General features: G+C 40.0%; 1 protein-coding gene across 1 annotated transcript in view; it reads right to left on the bottom strand.

Moving 5' to 3' along the window:
- LOC137321725 (visinin-like protein 1) overlaps positions 1-14,841 on the bottom strand; it is a 138,455-nt gene extending 123,614 nt beyond the window's left edge. Inside the window, exon 1 of the mRNA XM_067984304.1 lies at positions 14,596-14,841. The gene's annotated coding sequence lies outside the window, so the exon portion shown is untranslated. The remainder of the gene's footprint in view (positions 1-14,595) is intronic.
- Positions 14,842-15,211: the final 370 nt, after the last annotated feature.

The following is a 15,211-nucleotide window of genomic DNA, read 5'->3' as shown; positions in this document are numbered from 1 at the left end:
CTGGCCAAGGAAGTGCATTCACATTAAGTCGGCATGAAGAGAAAGCACTGGCTATCATTGCAATCAACTCTGGCTTGGCAGAGGGTATGGAGATATCGGAGTTAATGTGCCTTTAATGGGTTTGTGAGCATGTACACCTTTTCTAAAATGATGTTTCTATGTATTCTTCAATTCCTCCACGGGCTACCACATTCCTCATAAGAGACCCACAAGGTAGCTAGGTAAGTCAATTCAACGTTGGGACACTGAATAAAATACTTCAGGTCTTGAAGAACCATTTTGAGAGGGATATTTGCTTGACTCTTTCAGGGATTTCCAGATCTTTCTCTTACTGTAGTCACTTCTCCTGCATGTCACTGGTAACCAGAATCCTGTTCCCAGTACCAGTGGAATAGCGGGTGTGTGTGCTGACAAGGCTGTTTTTCCTCATAGCAGCAGCACAAAGGAGCACTCCAACAGCTTCCTGCAGAAGCCTTCAACTTTGCGGGACCGGCCTGCCTAGGAATCCATGACAAAGAGTCAGCCCACCCTGAGAGCAAGACAACTCCATCCAAAGAGACTCGTAATAGCTGGCAATAGCAAAGGGCCTCCAGCTCATTAATTTGATTGTACGCTCCACAGAAGCTAACTGATGTGCTGTGCGTTTCTGGCATTTTCTGCTTTTGTTTCAGATTTCCAGCATTTTATTATTAGTGTCTAAGAGAGCAAAATGAATTCCTGAGTGAATCACCAGGTAGATTCATGTAGGCATATAAGATTGTACTAGCAAGAGGCTTCTTGAATTGTGAGAGGCAAACTGAGTGAAATGCTAACAGAATGAGTTCTTCCAAGAGAAAACACAACTCTTCTGATAATGAAGCAGCCCATGACAACCCACAACAGGACCTGGATAACATCCAGGCTTGTACTGACAAATGACAGGAAATATTTGTGCCACATAAATGCAAGGTAATGACCATCGTCAACCATCTTCCCTGATCTTCAATGGCACCACTATAGCCAAGTCTCCCACCATCATCCTAGAGGCCACCATTGACTAGAAGCAAGTTCTTTTTCTTCTTGGACCAGTCATATCAACACCATGGCTACTAGAGCATCCCAGACTGCGAAGAGTAATTCACCTCCTGACCTCTCAAAATCTCGCCATCATCTCCGAGGTTCAAATCAGGAATGTGATTTAACCACTCCCCTGGATGGGTGCAGCTGCAACAATGCTCAAGAAGCTCAACACCTTCCAGTGCAGAAGCTCAACACCATCCAGTTCAGTTGTGCCACTGAACTCAATTATCATCAGGCAAGCACCATCACCACAAAGAACACAATGATTCAAGAAGAAGCTCCCTACCACCTTCTCATAGCAATTAGCAATAGGTAACAAATACAGCCTTGCCAGTGTTGCTAACATCCCAAGAACAAATTGAAAAAAGGAAAGGAAATGAGATTGGCCAAAACTGGAGTTCAGAGCTGAGAAAGAGTTGGTCTTTATCTGCAAGATTAGGTCGGTGATAATTAATTAAGGCTGGGGTATAATTGAAAGTGGGAGTATAGTAATGACAAGATCAGGAGCTAAGCTCGATATATGCGCAGTTTGCATTATGCAGAAATCTTTGTTTGCAAAGTATCCAAGAGTAGTACTATGCAAAAAACATCAGAGTTGTATTGCTTCAGCTGAGGAATACTGAGCTCAAAGACCAGATGACTACACCCACAAAATACGTGGGATGGGCAGATTTCTGGAAGACACATTCTGAAGGTCTTCAGGACCCCACTGATGGAGGAAGAAAGTTAAGAAGGGGGTATGGAGAAAGACCAGAGAAATGAGACTAAATGGATAGCTTTTTCAGAGAGTTGCTCTATTGTCATTGTTGATATTATAACCCCAATGGACAATAAATGCAGCCTTACCAATTCTGACCACATCTTGGAGAACAGAATGGCCATTTCCATTGCGCAACCACTGAATCCATGGTTAAAAAGCATGCTTCTGTTATTCTGATCTTGTCTGTGATACTAGCATACCAGCGCTGCACAAATGTTGCGGTTATACTGTAGTTATGACAAGAGAGCAGCACTTGGATGGGGAGCAGAAAATCCAACAAATCAACAGCAACCATTACAGGACAAGTTGTGCTGATGACACAAAAGTTGATTATATGTTCATAATGGTAGAGTAGACATGTGGACAGCACTGCTACTTTTGATGTTGAAGAGTTGGAGATCCTTTGGCAGGAGAAGCACCAAAGGATGTTGACCCTAACTGAGGCATTCAGTTTGACATGGTTGTATGTTGTTAGTGGATTTCTCAGCAAGGTCAGCAATAACAACTTTCATTTACATAGTGCCTTTAATGTAGGAAAGCACCCCAAGGCGCTTCATAGGAACGTAATCCGACCAAAATTGACACCAAGCCAAAGAAGGAGATATTAGGATAGATGACTAAAAGCTTGGTCAAAGAGGTAGGTTTTAAGGAGCGTCTTAAAGCAGGAGAGAGAGATGGAGAGGCGGATAGGTTTAGGTAGGGAATTTCAGAACTTAGGGCCCCGACGACTGAAGGCACGGCCGCCAAAGGTGGGACGAAGGGAGTAGGAGATGCATAAGATGCCAGAGTTGGAGGAACGCAGAGTTCCTGGGAAGTTTAGGGCTGGAGGAGGTTACAGAGATAGGGAGGGGGGAGGCCAAGGAGGGATTTAAACATGAGGATGAGAATTTTAAAATTGAGGCATTGGTGGACTGGGAGCCAATATAGTTCAGTGAGTACAGGGGTGATAGGTGAATGGGACTTGGTGCGAGTTAGGATATGGGCAGCAATGAGCTCAAGTTTATGGAAGGTGGAAGATGGGAGGCCGGCCAGGAAAGCATTGGAATAGTCGAATCTGGGGGTAACAAAAGCATGAATGAGGGTCTCAGCAGCAGACAAAGCAGCCCGCTTGATTGGCACCCCATCCACCACCCTAAACATTCACTCCCTTCACCACCGGCGCACCGTGGCTACAGTGTGTACCATCGACAGCACCTCCCAAACCCACGACCTCTACCACCTAGAAGGACAAGGGCAGGAGGCACATGGGAACAACACCACCTGCACTTTCCCCTCCAAGTCACACACCATCCTGACTTGGAAATATATCGCCGTTCCTTCATCATTGCTGGGTCAAAATCCTGGAACTCCCTACCTAACAGCACTGTGGGAGAATCTTCACCACACGGACTGCAGTGGTTTAAGAAGGCAGCTCACCACCACCTGCTCAAGGGCAATTAGGGATGGGCAATAAATGCTGGCCTTGCCAGCGACGCCCACATCCCATGAACGAATAAAAAAAAATGAGCTGAGGCAGGGGTGGAAACAAGCGATGCTACAGAGGTGGAAGTAGGTAGTCTTTGTAATGGAGTGGATACGGGGTCAGAAGCTTAGCTCAGGGTGAAATAGGGTGCTGAGGTTGCAAAACAGGCTAGCTCAGCCTGAGACAATGGCCAGGGAGGGGGATGAAATCGGTGGCTGGGGAACAGAGTTTATGGCGGGGGCCAAAGACAATAGCTTTGGTCTCCTAATGGTCAATGGACGAAATTGCAACTCATCCAGGTCTAGATGAAAACACAGAGGAGGTGGAGGGGTCGAGAGAGGTGGTGGTGAGGTAGAGCTGGGTGTCATCAGGATACATATGGAACCTGACGTCATGTCTTTGGATGATGTCCCCAAGAGGTAGCACGTAGATGAGAAATAGGAGGGGGCCAAGGTTAGATCTCTGGAGGATTCCAGAGGTGATGGTGAGGGCGGGAAGAGAAACCATTGCAGGAAATTCTCTAGTTATGGTTGGATAAGTAAAAGTAGAACCAGTCAAGGGGTCAAGGGCAGTCCCACTCAGCTGGACAAGAGAGGAAAGGCATTGGAGGAGGACAGTGTGATCAACCATGTCAAACGCTAGAGAGGTCGAGAAGAATGAGGAGGGAAAGTGCACCACGGTCACTGTCACAGAGGATGTAATTTGTGACTTTGATTAGGGCCATTTGTGGCAGGGGTGAAAATCTGATTGGAGAGCTTCAAACATCGAGTTGCAAGAAAGGTGGGCATGGATTTGGGAGGCGACAACACGTTCAAGTACTTTGGAGAGGAACAGCAGGTTGGAGATGGGGCGGTAGTTTGCAAGGACAGAGGGGTAAAGGGTGAGTTTTTTGAGGAAGGGGTTGATGATGGCAGATTTGAATGGGAGAGGGACAGTACCTGAGGAGAGGGAATGTTTTACAATATCAGCTAACAAGGGGGCCAGGAAGGAATAATGGGTGGTCATCAGTTTAGTGGGAATAGGTATCAATAGAGCAGAAGGTGGGTCTCATGGACAAGATGAGTTTGGAGAGGGCATGAAGAGAGAAACTAGAGAAAGATGTAGGTTCAGGGCTAGGGCAGGGATGTAGCAGAGGCAGTTAAATGGATGGTCTCAATTTTAGTGACAAAGAATCTCATTAGCTCCTCACACTTGTTGTTGGGAGTAAGGGTGAAAGAGGCAGGGGAGCGGGATTTAAGGAGATGGTTTGTAGTTCAGAAAAGAAGTCGGGATTATCTTTGCATTCCAGGATGATTCCAGGAAGAGGAGGGCAGGGCCCAATAGTGCCTGATGTAGTCCATCCTGATCTGGCAATGAATGGGTAAACCAGTTGTGCGCCAAATACTATGGATGCAGAAGATAGCCCAGTTCTCCTAAAAGCCAGCCATTATATTTGTTTTCCTTCAATGGATTAATGCAGGCTCCATGGAATGCTGAACAATGAATGCATCATGGCTGCTTTCTGGATAATGACCATTGACGTGTGTGATACTATTTTGTGGTCAGATAATAGCTGTAGTTAAGTACAAACTCATTTCTGTTTATAGGTCATTTATAAAAGTAATTAAATTATCGCATCTTCAACAAAATAACTTACTTAGCCCATCTTTATTAATGGCAAATACTACATTTCTGACCTTGAGAATACCATCGTTAAATGTTAAAAAATGCTTTCATTTGGTAAATGTTTACTGTTTGTGATCCCACTACATAACTGTGATAAACCTTCACATGTACAGATGTTGGCTGTTTGACATATGATATTTAATTTATTTTTACTAGAGTGAACTAATTCTTCAATATGCAACATATTAACAATATCAGTGCCATTACAGTGCCTTTGAAACCAGTACTTGCATTAAAGTGTGCAAGCTAATAGCAGTAAATTACACTGCCCTCTCTACATTATTTTGTACTTGGGTAAAATGGAACTCTGTTTAATGTGTATTTAATCACATATATGCCTGTTTACAGTCATGTTACTTCAAGAATCTAAACAGATTACGAGTTGAAACAGGAATACAGGCAAAGATTTAACAGGTTTATTTTTTTCTGGTTTTTTTAAATGCAAATTTTCCAATTTTTTTATGGAAAGAGCAAAATCATACATTAGTTTTCACATTGATGAAATTGTAAATTTTATTAACAGGGCATTGATGAGATGGTACATTGGCAGTCTAGTTGTGCACATTTGCAGTGATTTAACACAGTCCAGGTCCAAGGTGGACATGTGTTGAGAGCTACACAGCTGGACAGCGCTTGTCCCACCCATTCCAGTGTGTTTTTGGGTTGGATCGCTTCTTCTATACACTGGGACCAAAGGTATTTTATGAAGTATGCAAGAGGTGATCTGTTGTATAGGTCTCCAGGCAGAAGGCCAGACTTCTTGATATTCTCTCAGTTTGAGACAGAGTCCATACATCAAGCACTCTCTGCTGGCATATATTCCATAGGTGCCTAATCTACACATTTGTAGTGCAAGGGTTAGGATTTCACCACATTGGCAGAAGTCACAAAAAGTCTAAAAGGAATATGGGAGAAAGATCTAGGTCACCAAATGACAGCAGAAGAATGGACAGGAAGCTGGGAACAAACCCTCTCAATCACTATTTGCAGTAGAATACGTAAGCATCAATTAAAACTCATACATTGAATATACCGCCCATCACATAAGCCCCACCACCCATCAGATGAATGCCAGAATGAATGTAACCAAAATGGGAACTTATACAAAGCTTATGGTCCTTCTCCCAAATCTAACCATTTTGGGTCATAATCTATGATGGCACAAAGGATATATTCAGCATTAATGTCACCTCAGATCTCTCTGTCCTCGGAAGTATGAGGTCCACCTGAACTCACAGACAACTGCAACTCTTCAGTGCTAGTGAAATTTTTAATGTTATTAAAGATAACAATAAATGTTATTATCTTTACTAATATTAAAAAAAAGGTCATTCAGTGGACCTCTTGGAATTACTTTGTGCATCAGTGGAACATGAAATTGATTTAACATGCTCTGGGCCAAACGACCCACAACGCAATCTGGATTTAGTTTCACAATGGTGATCTTGTTCTTTCTAATTACAGTAAAAAATAGCAATGCAATTCATTGCCTAATATACAATACTGAAATCTGCTTATTGAGCAATTAAAAACAACATACACTTATAGTTTTGGCATAAATGCAATGTGCAATTTTTATTGCACAAATCATTATACAATTAAGTTCCAAGCAAGTATGACTATCTTTTGCTTTATACAAGTGATCATAGGATCAACTGTGCTATGTTCTTTTGCATTTCCCTCTCTTCTGGAGTATTAAAGAATTGTTAATGATAATGCTTACTATAAAACAGTAAAATTACACAGCGCATGGTAATCTGACTAATACATTTGAGTTAATACAATAGGAGAGGGTTTGTCAATGCTGTGCTTGATTTAAAAAATATATTTTTCTTGATAAATTGCTGCAATAACTCTGCTATAGTTACAGCATTGTAATTACAGCTGTGTAGCCAATGTTTTCTTTTATTTCTGTTGATTGTAAAAGCAGTGTCAGTACTCTGCATCCAAGAGCAGTATGATAGAGAAAAGAGCTGTATAATTCTAAGTAAATCACTCAGCGCAACTGAACAGTCTTAAAATAGATAACAACTGTTTACTACTGCTTTCTGCAAGGTTGAATTGGATTTTGTGTACCCCTTTAAAAATTCAATTTAAAGTCAACTGTATCCAAATAAAGAATTTCCACTTCTTGCATTGCCTGCCATCTAAATTTGTATTATTCCCCTTTTAGAGCAGAATTGATTATGTGTAAACAGTCAACCTGGTAGTATGTGAGGCTTTTATTCCAAAAATCAGCATGATACAAAATATACAAAAACAGCCCCAGTGTGCCTCTCTGTCTGGGTATGGTTATAACTTGTAACTCTCAGTGTTTCCATAAACGATAACGCTTCCCCTCCCCCACTAAAACATTGTGCAATCTATAACAGAATGTGCCCAGTTCTTGTTTCAGATTGTTTACTAACCAATGGTGGAGTACTGTCCTTGAACTTGACGTCCTTGAATTTGACGCCTAGTCTCATCGATTAGAATATTGAATTATCAGTGCTGGGATTCCTTTAGGAAATGGGAACCTCCGAGTCATTTCACCAAATCTCCCCATGTTAAGCTCCTGATAATTTAAAGGTTTGTCTTTGTGTTGTGGGTGGTAAAATCCCACAAATGCGGATACTGATGAAATTTCGAGCTCTGTTGTGTTAATTATAAGTTTTGGATAACACCCTGATCAGAAGACTTTTGCTGTAAAGCACCAAATGTTTGTGAAAATTCATAATCAGATCTTCAGGAAACCAACTGCAACAATCTAATTAATGACATTTGCATGATGTTTTGTACAAAAAAGTTTGCGTTCAGTTCTTTGGAATAAGAAAATTCCAAAGTTTTTCACTTCAAAGTAAAACAAATGATCATTTCAAGTTGTCTGCTTAGAAGCAATGGGGTTCATCTATAGCAGATATAAGGTCCACATTTTTTCACAAAGGAATTGACACAAACTTGTTCTTCTATCCCTTTCCCCGCGATGTCCTGTACATCATCCTTGGCTCCTGCCTCCTATTGAAGCTATGAGACTCTCAAGATTGATTGCATGGCCACACACTTACACTTCTGAGCTGGGGATCATTGGATAGAAAACGAGCTGGAAGCCTGGCTCTTTTTTCCTCTATCTAGCCCAGGAACACTGAAGCCAAATATATAACCTCTACCGTCTCCCAGTTGAATTAATTCAGGACAGACTGGAGAATGAACCTTCCACTTTCCAAAGTCCTTATGGCTCATCTCCACACTGGGCAGTGAGCCACTGAGAAAGTTGAGGAAGTACTTTCAGTGTCAGTTACTTATCATTAATGTGTCTCTCAGCCTTGATATAAAGTGCAAAGTTACATAAGCAACTGAGAGTGTGTTGTTATAACAGGTCAAATCCAAAGACTGAAATCCTTATTACATAGGAGATCCTATAACCCAGAGGACAATAGTTCATCGTATAGCCTGAAAACTTCAGTCAATATTTGCTTTATTACACAATTTGATCACATTGGCTCTTTAATTAAGAAGCGTTTCAAAACATTTTCATATAGGCTATAGCCTGTTCTCCAACTACAGTAGGCAATGGACAAATATTTCCTCTCTATATGCTATGTGTGAGGATTTCATAACTCATTTATTTTAAAAAATGGGTTTACAATTTCATTATACCCACAGCACAGAGGAAGTCTTCCTCCTATACTTTTTGCTCTAGGGCCATATTTTCCCCTGGATGTTAATTTCCATGAAAAGCAGGCATGAGTGAACAGGTGAACAACACCAGTAGAAAATAGTAAATGTCTATTGCTACTGTTACTGAGTCTTGCTAGCAGCCTAAAGTGGGGTAAGGAAATTAGTGAAAAATTTGCTTGTATAGGGTTCGTTGAGGACTAGGAAGGCCTTATTAAAGGCAACGTTCTGCATGGGCAAATTGAAACAAAAATTGAGTTCTGAACTTCTGTTCAGAATGGGGGCTAGTTATACAAAAGGGAGGCCAAGATTTGGAAGTATCGAGACAACTAGTGTTTATCGTTTAAAAATAGTGAGTTTGGGGGAATAAGGTGTTATTCTTTTCTTAACCCAATTCCTACTGGTAACCCCAACCTAATTCCTGTTGTCATCCCCAAGGGCCACTTGCCACTTTGGAAATTCATTATTAATTTCTCATAGTGAGTATGAGAAAGTCTCTAACAACATTTGAATGCATCTCTATATATACCTTTAACTCCATAAGAAAACAGGTGGGTAATTTGCCAATCATGGAAATGTATTTATTCATTTCTCTGTGTGAGAATCTTTAGAAAATATCTCTAATCACAAAGAGTTAAATCTATAAATGGCCTTTAATCTCATATGAAGATCAATGGGTCCTTTGCCACTCATGGAAATTCATTAATCAATTTTGGTGTGAGCACACCATCTACTAGGACATTCTTTGCCTGGGCAGTAAATCAGGCTTTTTGTACATTTTGTGCTGACATTTATAAACAGTTGAGTTTTCTGTGTTGCATATCTGTATTAACCAGTTTATACCAATTAAGTTGTTTGTACATTGATTGAAACAGCACTATTACAGACACATCATGATTGGACAGTTTGCTGCCACTTCCACCAACAAATTGGGTTTCTCAGAATCCCCTGCAAAAAAACTGTGCAAACCTACCATTTTGATTGGGGGGGAGGGGGTCATAAAATATTGCATCAAAGTAGGCATTTTGAACCATTTCTTACCAAGAAATGAAAATTTGCCCCTAGTGTCTGAATGATGTTGGAAAAATTGCTAGACAATATTGTGTGTCAAATATGACCGACCACTATAGAAAACACAGTTACTCAATGCAGAAGTAAAATATGAATGTAAAATAGGTAATAGCCAACCAATAAACAAAAATACAGCAAGCTACTTGGGGGAGGAAACATTAAATATCAAAGATTTGCTTAAAAATACATGAAGTGAGAAACAGTACCCAGTTTCCAATTGATTCATTGTTACATACAGGACAATTCTTCATCTGGATGCACAACCAATTACAATTGACCAACTAATGCATACTAAGCCTAATCCTGAGACTTCTTTGTTCCAGTGGAATTATCTTCTTCATTCCCCTGCCATCTCCAATGAAGCAAATCTCTGGTATCGATTCACCTCCAAGAAGGCAATGGATTTTCATTTATTACTCTGCCATTAACAGTGTTTAGTTCTGCAGTGATAGCATTGTAAAAAAAAGTAGTGAACTCCATAGTATTTTTTTTCGATAGCTATCATGGAAACATTCAGTCACTGGATTGTGTGATGTGATCTATCTTATCCTGTTAAAAGTTTTGTGACTAAGAATGTATGATTGTAGAGTGCCTCCAACATTGCTGGTGGGTGATGCTAACAATATGGTACTGCCAGTCGTATGATCAACACAGACCAATCATGTCAAGAGATTCAATTCCACAACAAACTTTGCATCTGTCCTCTGCTTTGTGCCAGGGTGTTGGCGTTTTATTCCCAATGTGCCTCAAACCTGCTTGCCCGGGATTCCACTCCTAGGCCCATGAGCAATACCATAGGAGATATATTCGCACTTTTATTTTTTTCTCACCCCACGGAAAACTACAGGAATTAGCCTTGATTCAGTGGGAGCACTCTCGCCTCTGAGTCAGAAGGTTGAGGGTTAAAGAGACTTGAGCGTATATCTAGGCTGGCCTTTCTGTGCTGTACTGAGGGAGTGCGGCAGTGTCGGAGGTGCTGTCTTTTGAATGAGACGTTAAATCAAGGTCCTGTCTGCCCTTTCAAGTGGATGCAAAAGATCCCACAGCATTATTCAAGGAAGAGCAGGTGTCCTGGTCAACATTTATCACTCAACCAACACTTAAAAATACAGATGATCTGGTCATTTATTTCATTGTTGTTTGTGAAAGCTTGCTATGTGTATTTCCTATATTACAACAGGGACTAAACTTCAAAAGTACTTAATTGGCTGTAAAGCACTTCGGGACATACTGAGGTTGTGAAAGGCTCTATATGAATGCAAGTTCTTTCTTACAAATTTATGGGAGCCAGCAGGTCTTTTTGACTGCGGTGCAAACAAGTGGAACTTAAGTCGAGACTAGGGCCGCTAATGGGAAGAGATTTGTAATAATAGTTGGTTAGAACTGATGTTTGTGCAGCGTTAGTTTAAGGATGGGTTTTAGATAAACGTTTGTTAAATTACTTTAAAGGCGCATGAAATTACTTTAAAAATACTAATTATCATTGCACTCTACTAGTAAGTTAGTAAAATAACAAAAAAAATTATGCTACAGCAATGTCTGTACATTTAATTGGTTGGGTTTTTTGCTGAAGAGCAACAATCACTTTCAGTAATCAGTTAGTGGCGCCCTCTGGTTGAAACCCGGAGATAATACAAACTTGTTATTTTTGCTTCACGTTTGTTTTGACGTTTCTGTGTCTATATATGAATATTCTGGAAATGGTCGTCACTGCTGCAATAATAATAATATACTAGCCAAACAATGACATCAACTGCTCTGTTCCGAAACGCCGCTGATTTCCAGCAGGAACTATCTGCTGTTTCAGATGAAGATGCATTAGCGTCGATGATTAGTAAACATACAGGCAGATATTTAAACGTGACATAACGAAAATGCAGTAAAATTGATTAATAGTATAGCCAAATATTTAAACATGATCGCAAGAAAAAGTGATCCTATATATAATAATCACCAAAGAACTGGGTTATTTTATAAGGATTTAGACAAACATTTAAGGTGCGACCTTAATAGTTAAGTTGTAAGAAATGATAGAACTACTCCATTATAAAAGAGTTGGAGTGTTTTTCTGGTTGTTACAGATTACAAGTACTGGAATTGTGAATAATTTGGTTACAAATAATGCACGAATATTTACATTCACTGTTTATCAGATAGCCGATTATGTTCTCTTTAAGAATGTGACTTTTACAGCAGGCGTATTTGTGCTGCATATAATCCAAAATAATTTTGGCCAGAGAATCAGCATACTTATTGATAATCGAAGGCCACTAATATTTTAACGCCATCTGGGAATGATAACGACATTGCCTGTTTTATCCTATTTAATCTGTTTGAAACATTTTCCAAATATGATCTCCATATCAAAATGCATCATCTAATAGCATAGCAATACAAAAAATGAGTGTATGGATTTTACTGATAGCGGAATGAAACTACGAGACATCTGCCATTCCTAAAGAGATGGCATCCTTTCCAACACAACATACAAAGGTTCCCTGGATCCTGTCTGTGAATCTCCGTTACATGTTACAGATGCCATTTCCTGCTAAACTGGCAAACCACAACGTGGGTATTCCAAGCGGAAAGTTCTAAGCAATCACTGGTAAGCCTGCAAATCAGCAGAATACCCGGCAACTTTATCAATGTTTCCAAAACCAGAAAATATGTTTTTTCCCATAAGCAGTTGATCTGCATTTTACCAGATATCCTGTGCAAAAGGAAAAGTCATAGAGAGACCACTAACAGACTTCACTATTTTCTATTAAATCTTCCAAAACCTACTATTTGTGATGTGCCCTTAATTCCCTCTTGTATTGCATTTCCCTCCTTTTGCGGAAATCATCACGCAGTGCTGCCAATTCTAAATTTCACGGTGGAGCGCTTTCATACTTCATTTTCAAAATTCCTTTGGGCATTTGATGCAGCAAGTAAAATACCCAGGGGCCATACAGTGCAAACATCATTACCACCGCGGATCTACAATTATATCAGGCATCTCTATTGCTATAGCCAAATCAATAAAGATCTATGGGAAGAACACTTAATTTAGTGGGCAAATAAAGACAATTTCGCTTAAAATCAAAAGGTACAGCAACTGAGAATGTGTGGTCTGATAATTAGTATTCTTGTACAAACCAGTCCCACTCTTAAATTATTCTGTTTGAAAGTCGGATGCAATTTTAGAGCGGCATCTCTATCTGATGTTGTATTCGGAGACCTATATTGGTTTGCCATGGATTTGTACACAATAATGTTGATATTCAGTTCTAAAGACATCGAAAGATTATATTTCACATTGAAATCACAAAAATAATGCTGGTATTGTTCTAAGAGTTGTACTTTAATATAAATCCGTGGGAATTCTGAGTGCGTTCACATGAATCAATCTCCTCACATACCAATGGACAAGCACAGAATGCCATGTCTTTCGGTTTCCTTGTCAGTGATCGTATTTACAGGTGATATTCCGCGGTCGTAATTTGTAATCTGCAAAACTTCACGTTTTGTGAGAGGGCAAATGTCGCCAGTCACAACATGCAATTGCTTTAGTAACTGTTAAAATACACAATTCGAAAAGCTGCTCAGAGCTTAGCACAAGCATCTCGCTATACCAGATTACCAGCAATGTGGTTCAGTCCTTATTATCAAATTTACTTCTAAATCTTTACTCTGTAAGACAAAATCTATCAAAGGGAAAGTTGTTTTTGCATATAGCCAAACGTTTTTATCCCACCCCAACTGCGAACGCACAAACTAATAATTATCACCGAAGCCCTTATATTATGGAACTTGAAATATTCATGTTCCTAAATGATACATTTGTGCTTGTTTAAATCCCTCATTAACTAACGACAATGTTCTATACAATGCACGTCAGAGAAATATAATTTTGACTCTTGTGTTGATTCAAAACATAAGTATGCATCAAATCGGAATCCAAGCAATAGCACTTATTGTTATCACCCTTGGCAGTATAAAAATCATTCCCTTAGAACGTTTTGACTTAGAAACAATAAATCTTCATTTGGCTTTTTAAAGGTGACATATATGTTCCCTTTTTTTAATAAACGAAGCAAGCCTGCTGGGGGCGGTAGGTAACGTTGCAACGCGCCTTGAGTTTTGAGCCACGAGATTCACTTAAGGTGTCGCTTTTGGATTATCACTTCAACCTTTGTAATTGCACAAACCCGTTGCTTTCCATTTGCATCATGAGCAGCGAAAGGACGGGGCCACCACTTGCTGTTTTTACCATCAAAACAGAGATCACGATGTTTTATTATCGAGCACATTGCTAAGCCTCTTCTCTCTGGCGTGCTTCTAATTATTTTATCCAAGGTTTATCAACTTGACGAATAATGATGTTTAATTTACTGTGGAGTTCTTGATCATGCTTTTCTTGCAGGCACGCGACTGCGAATCACAACCTATGGCTGAATTGCCATGGAAAATGACATGCACCTTATACCGATTAATTGCCTTCCAACTAATCATTTCTTACAGTGATAACCAAAATGCACCTTCATTATAAGAAAAGGCGATCATGCATTAAGCATCCAACTTGGATTTCCCCATGCTGATATTTACGTTAAATACAACACTGCAGTTAATTCCTAAGATTCACATAAAGACATTCATTCACTCCAAGATGCCAGTATCGTGCTCGATTTTGAAGTGAAATTGAAATGCTCAGATGATGATTCCTGTTTCAATCAATATTTCGGTCAGCATACATGTCATTTTATATTATATGGACATGCCAGATTTATTGATGGTAGCTTTAGGTAACATTGCACGGGTTAGGGGAAAGGCAAAGAGATGTTATTGCTGCAGATGAGATTTAAAAAACGCGGATCTTAAACAAGCAATCTCAATCAGCATGCGCATGGTGCAATATTTTTTGTCCAGTGCATCATCCACTTACCTTTGTAGGCGAAGCTGTAGTAAAAATCAGCAATTAGTTTTTTTTTGCTAGATCCGAAATCAGTTGAATCCTACCATTCGAGTTAAAAGCAATGAAAGCGGGTAGGTCACAGTGTTTGATGCAGGTCCTGTCGATCTGTATGTGTTATGTGCAACAGGGCTCGCGTCAGCTCTGGGTTATGGGGTACTACAGGAAGGAGGATGAGCGTCAGTCCCTGTGCATCATACACTCCATATATTTGCTTTCTTTCAGAAGTAGTAACGTGGTTAGTTGATGTCATATGGTCTGAGTCTGCGCGACCAGAAGCAGCCCGCCTACCGTGCAGGATCTGCTGCTGCCAGAGATGGTCAGTTTCAGCCGCGCTGCAGACACATCGATGTGACAAATGGAGTGTCACCGCCAGATGTGAGGAAAAGGAAACATGTTAAAATTCTGATAACATTGCAATTCCTTTAAAATGCGTTTACGGCATTCATGATACAAAATCCAATCTACCACATTTTGGATCCCTCGATTATGATTTGCATTCATATTTGACAGCTATATCCATTTCTTGACCTTCAGTGTTCAAATTCGTTCCTGTAACAACAACAAAATATTTACAGATTTTGTTGTT

Source organism: Heptranchias perlo, chromosome 5 (assembly GCF_035084215.1).
Source record: "Heptranchias perlo isolate sHepPer1 chromosome 5, sHepPer1.hap1, whole genome shotgun sequence".
NCBI classification, from domain to species: domain Eukaryota; kingdom Metazoa; phylum Chordata; class Chondrichthyes; order Hexanchiformes; family Hexanchidae; genus Heptranchias; species Heptranchias perlo.
Note: the sequence above shows the minus strand (reverse complement) of the source record. Positions and strands in the feature narration are given on the sequence as shown.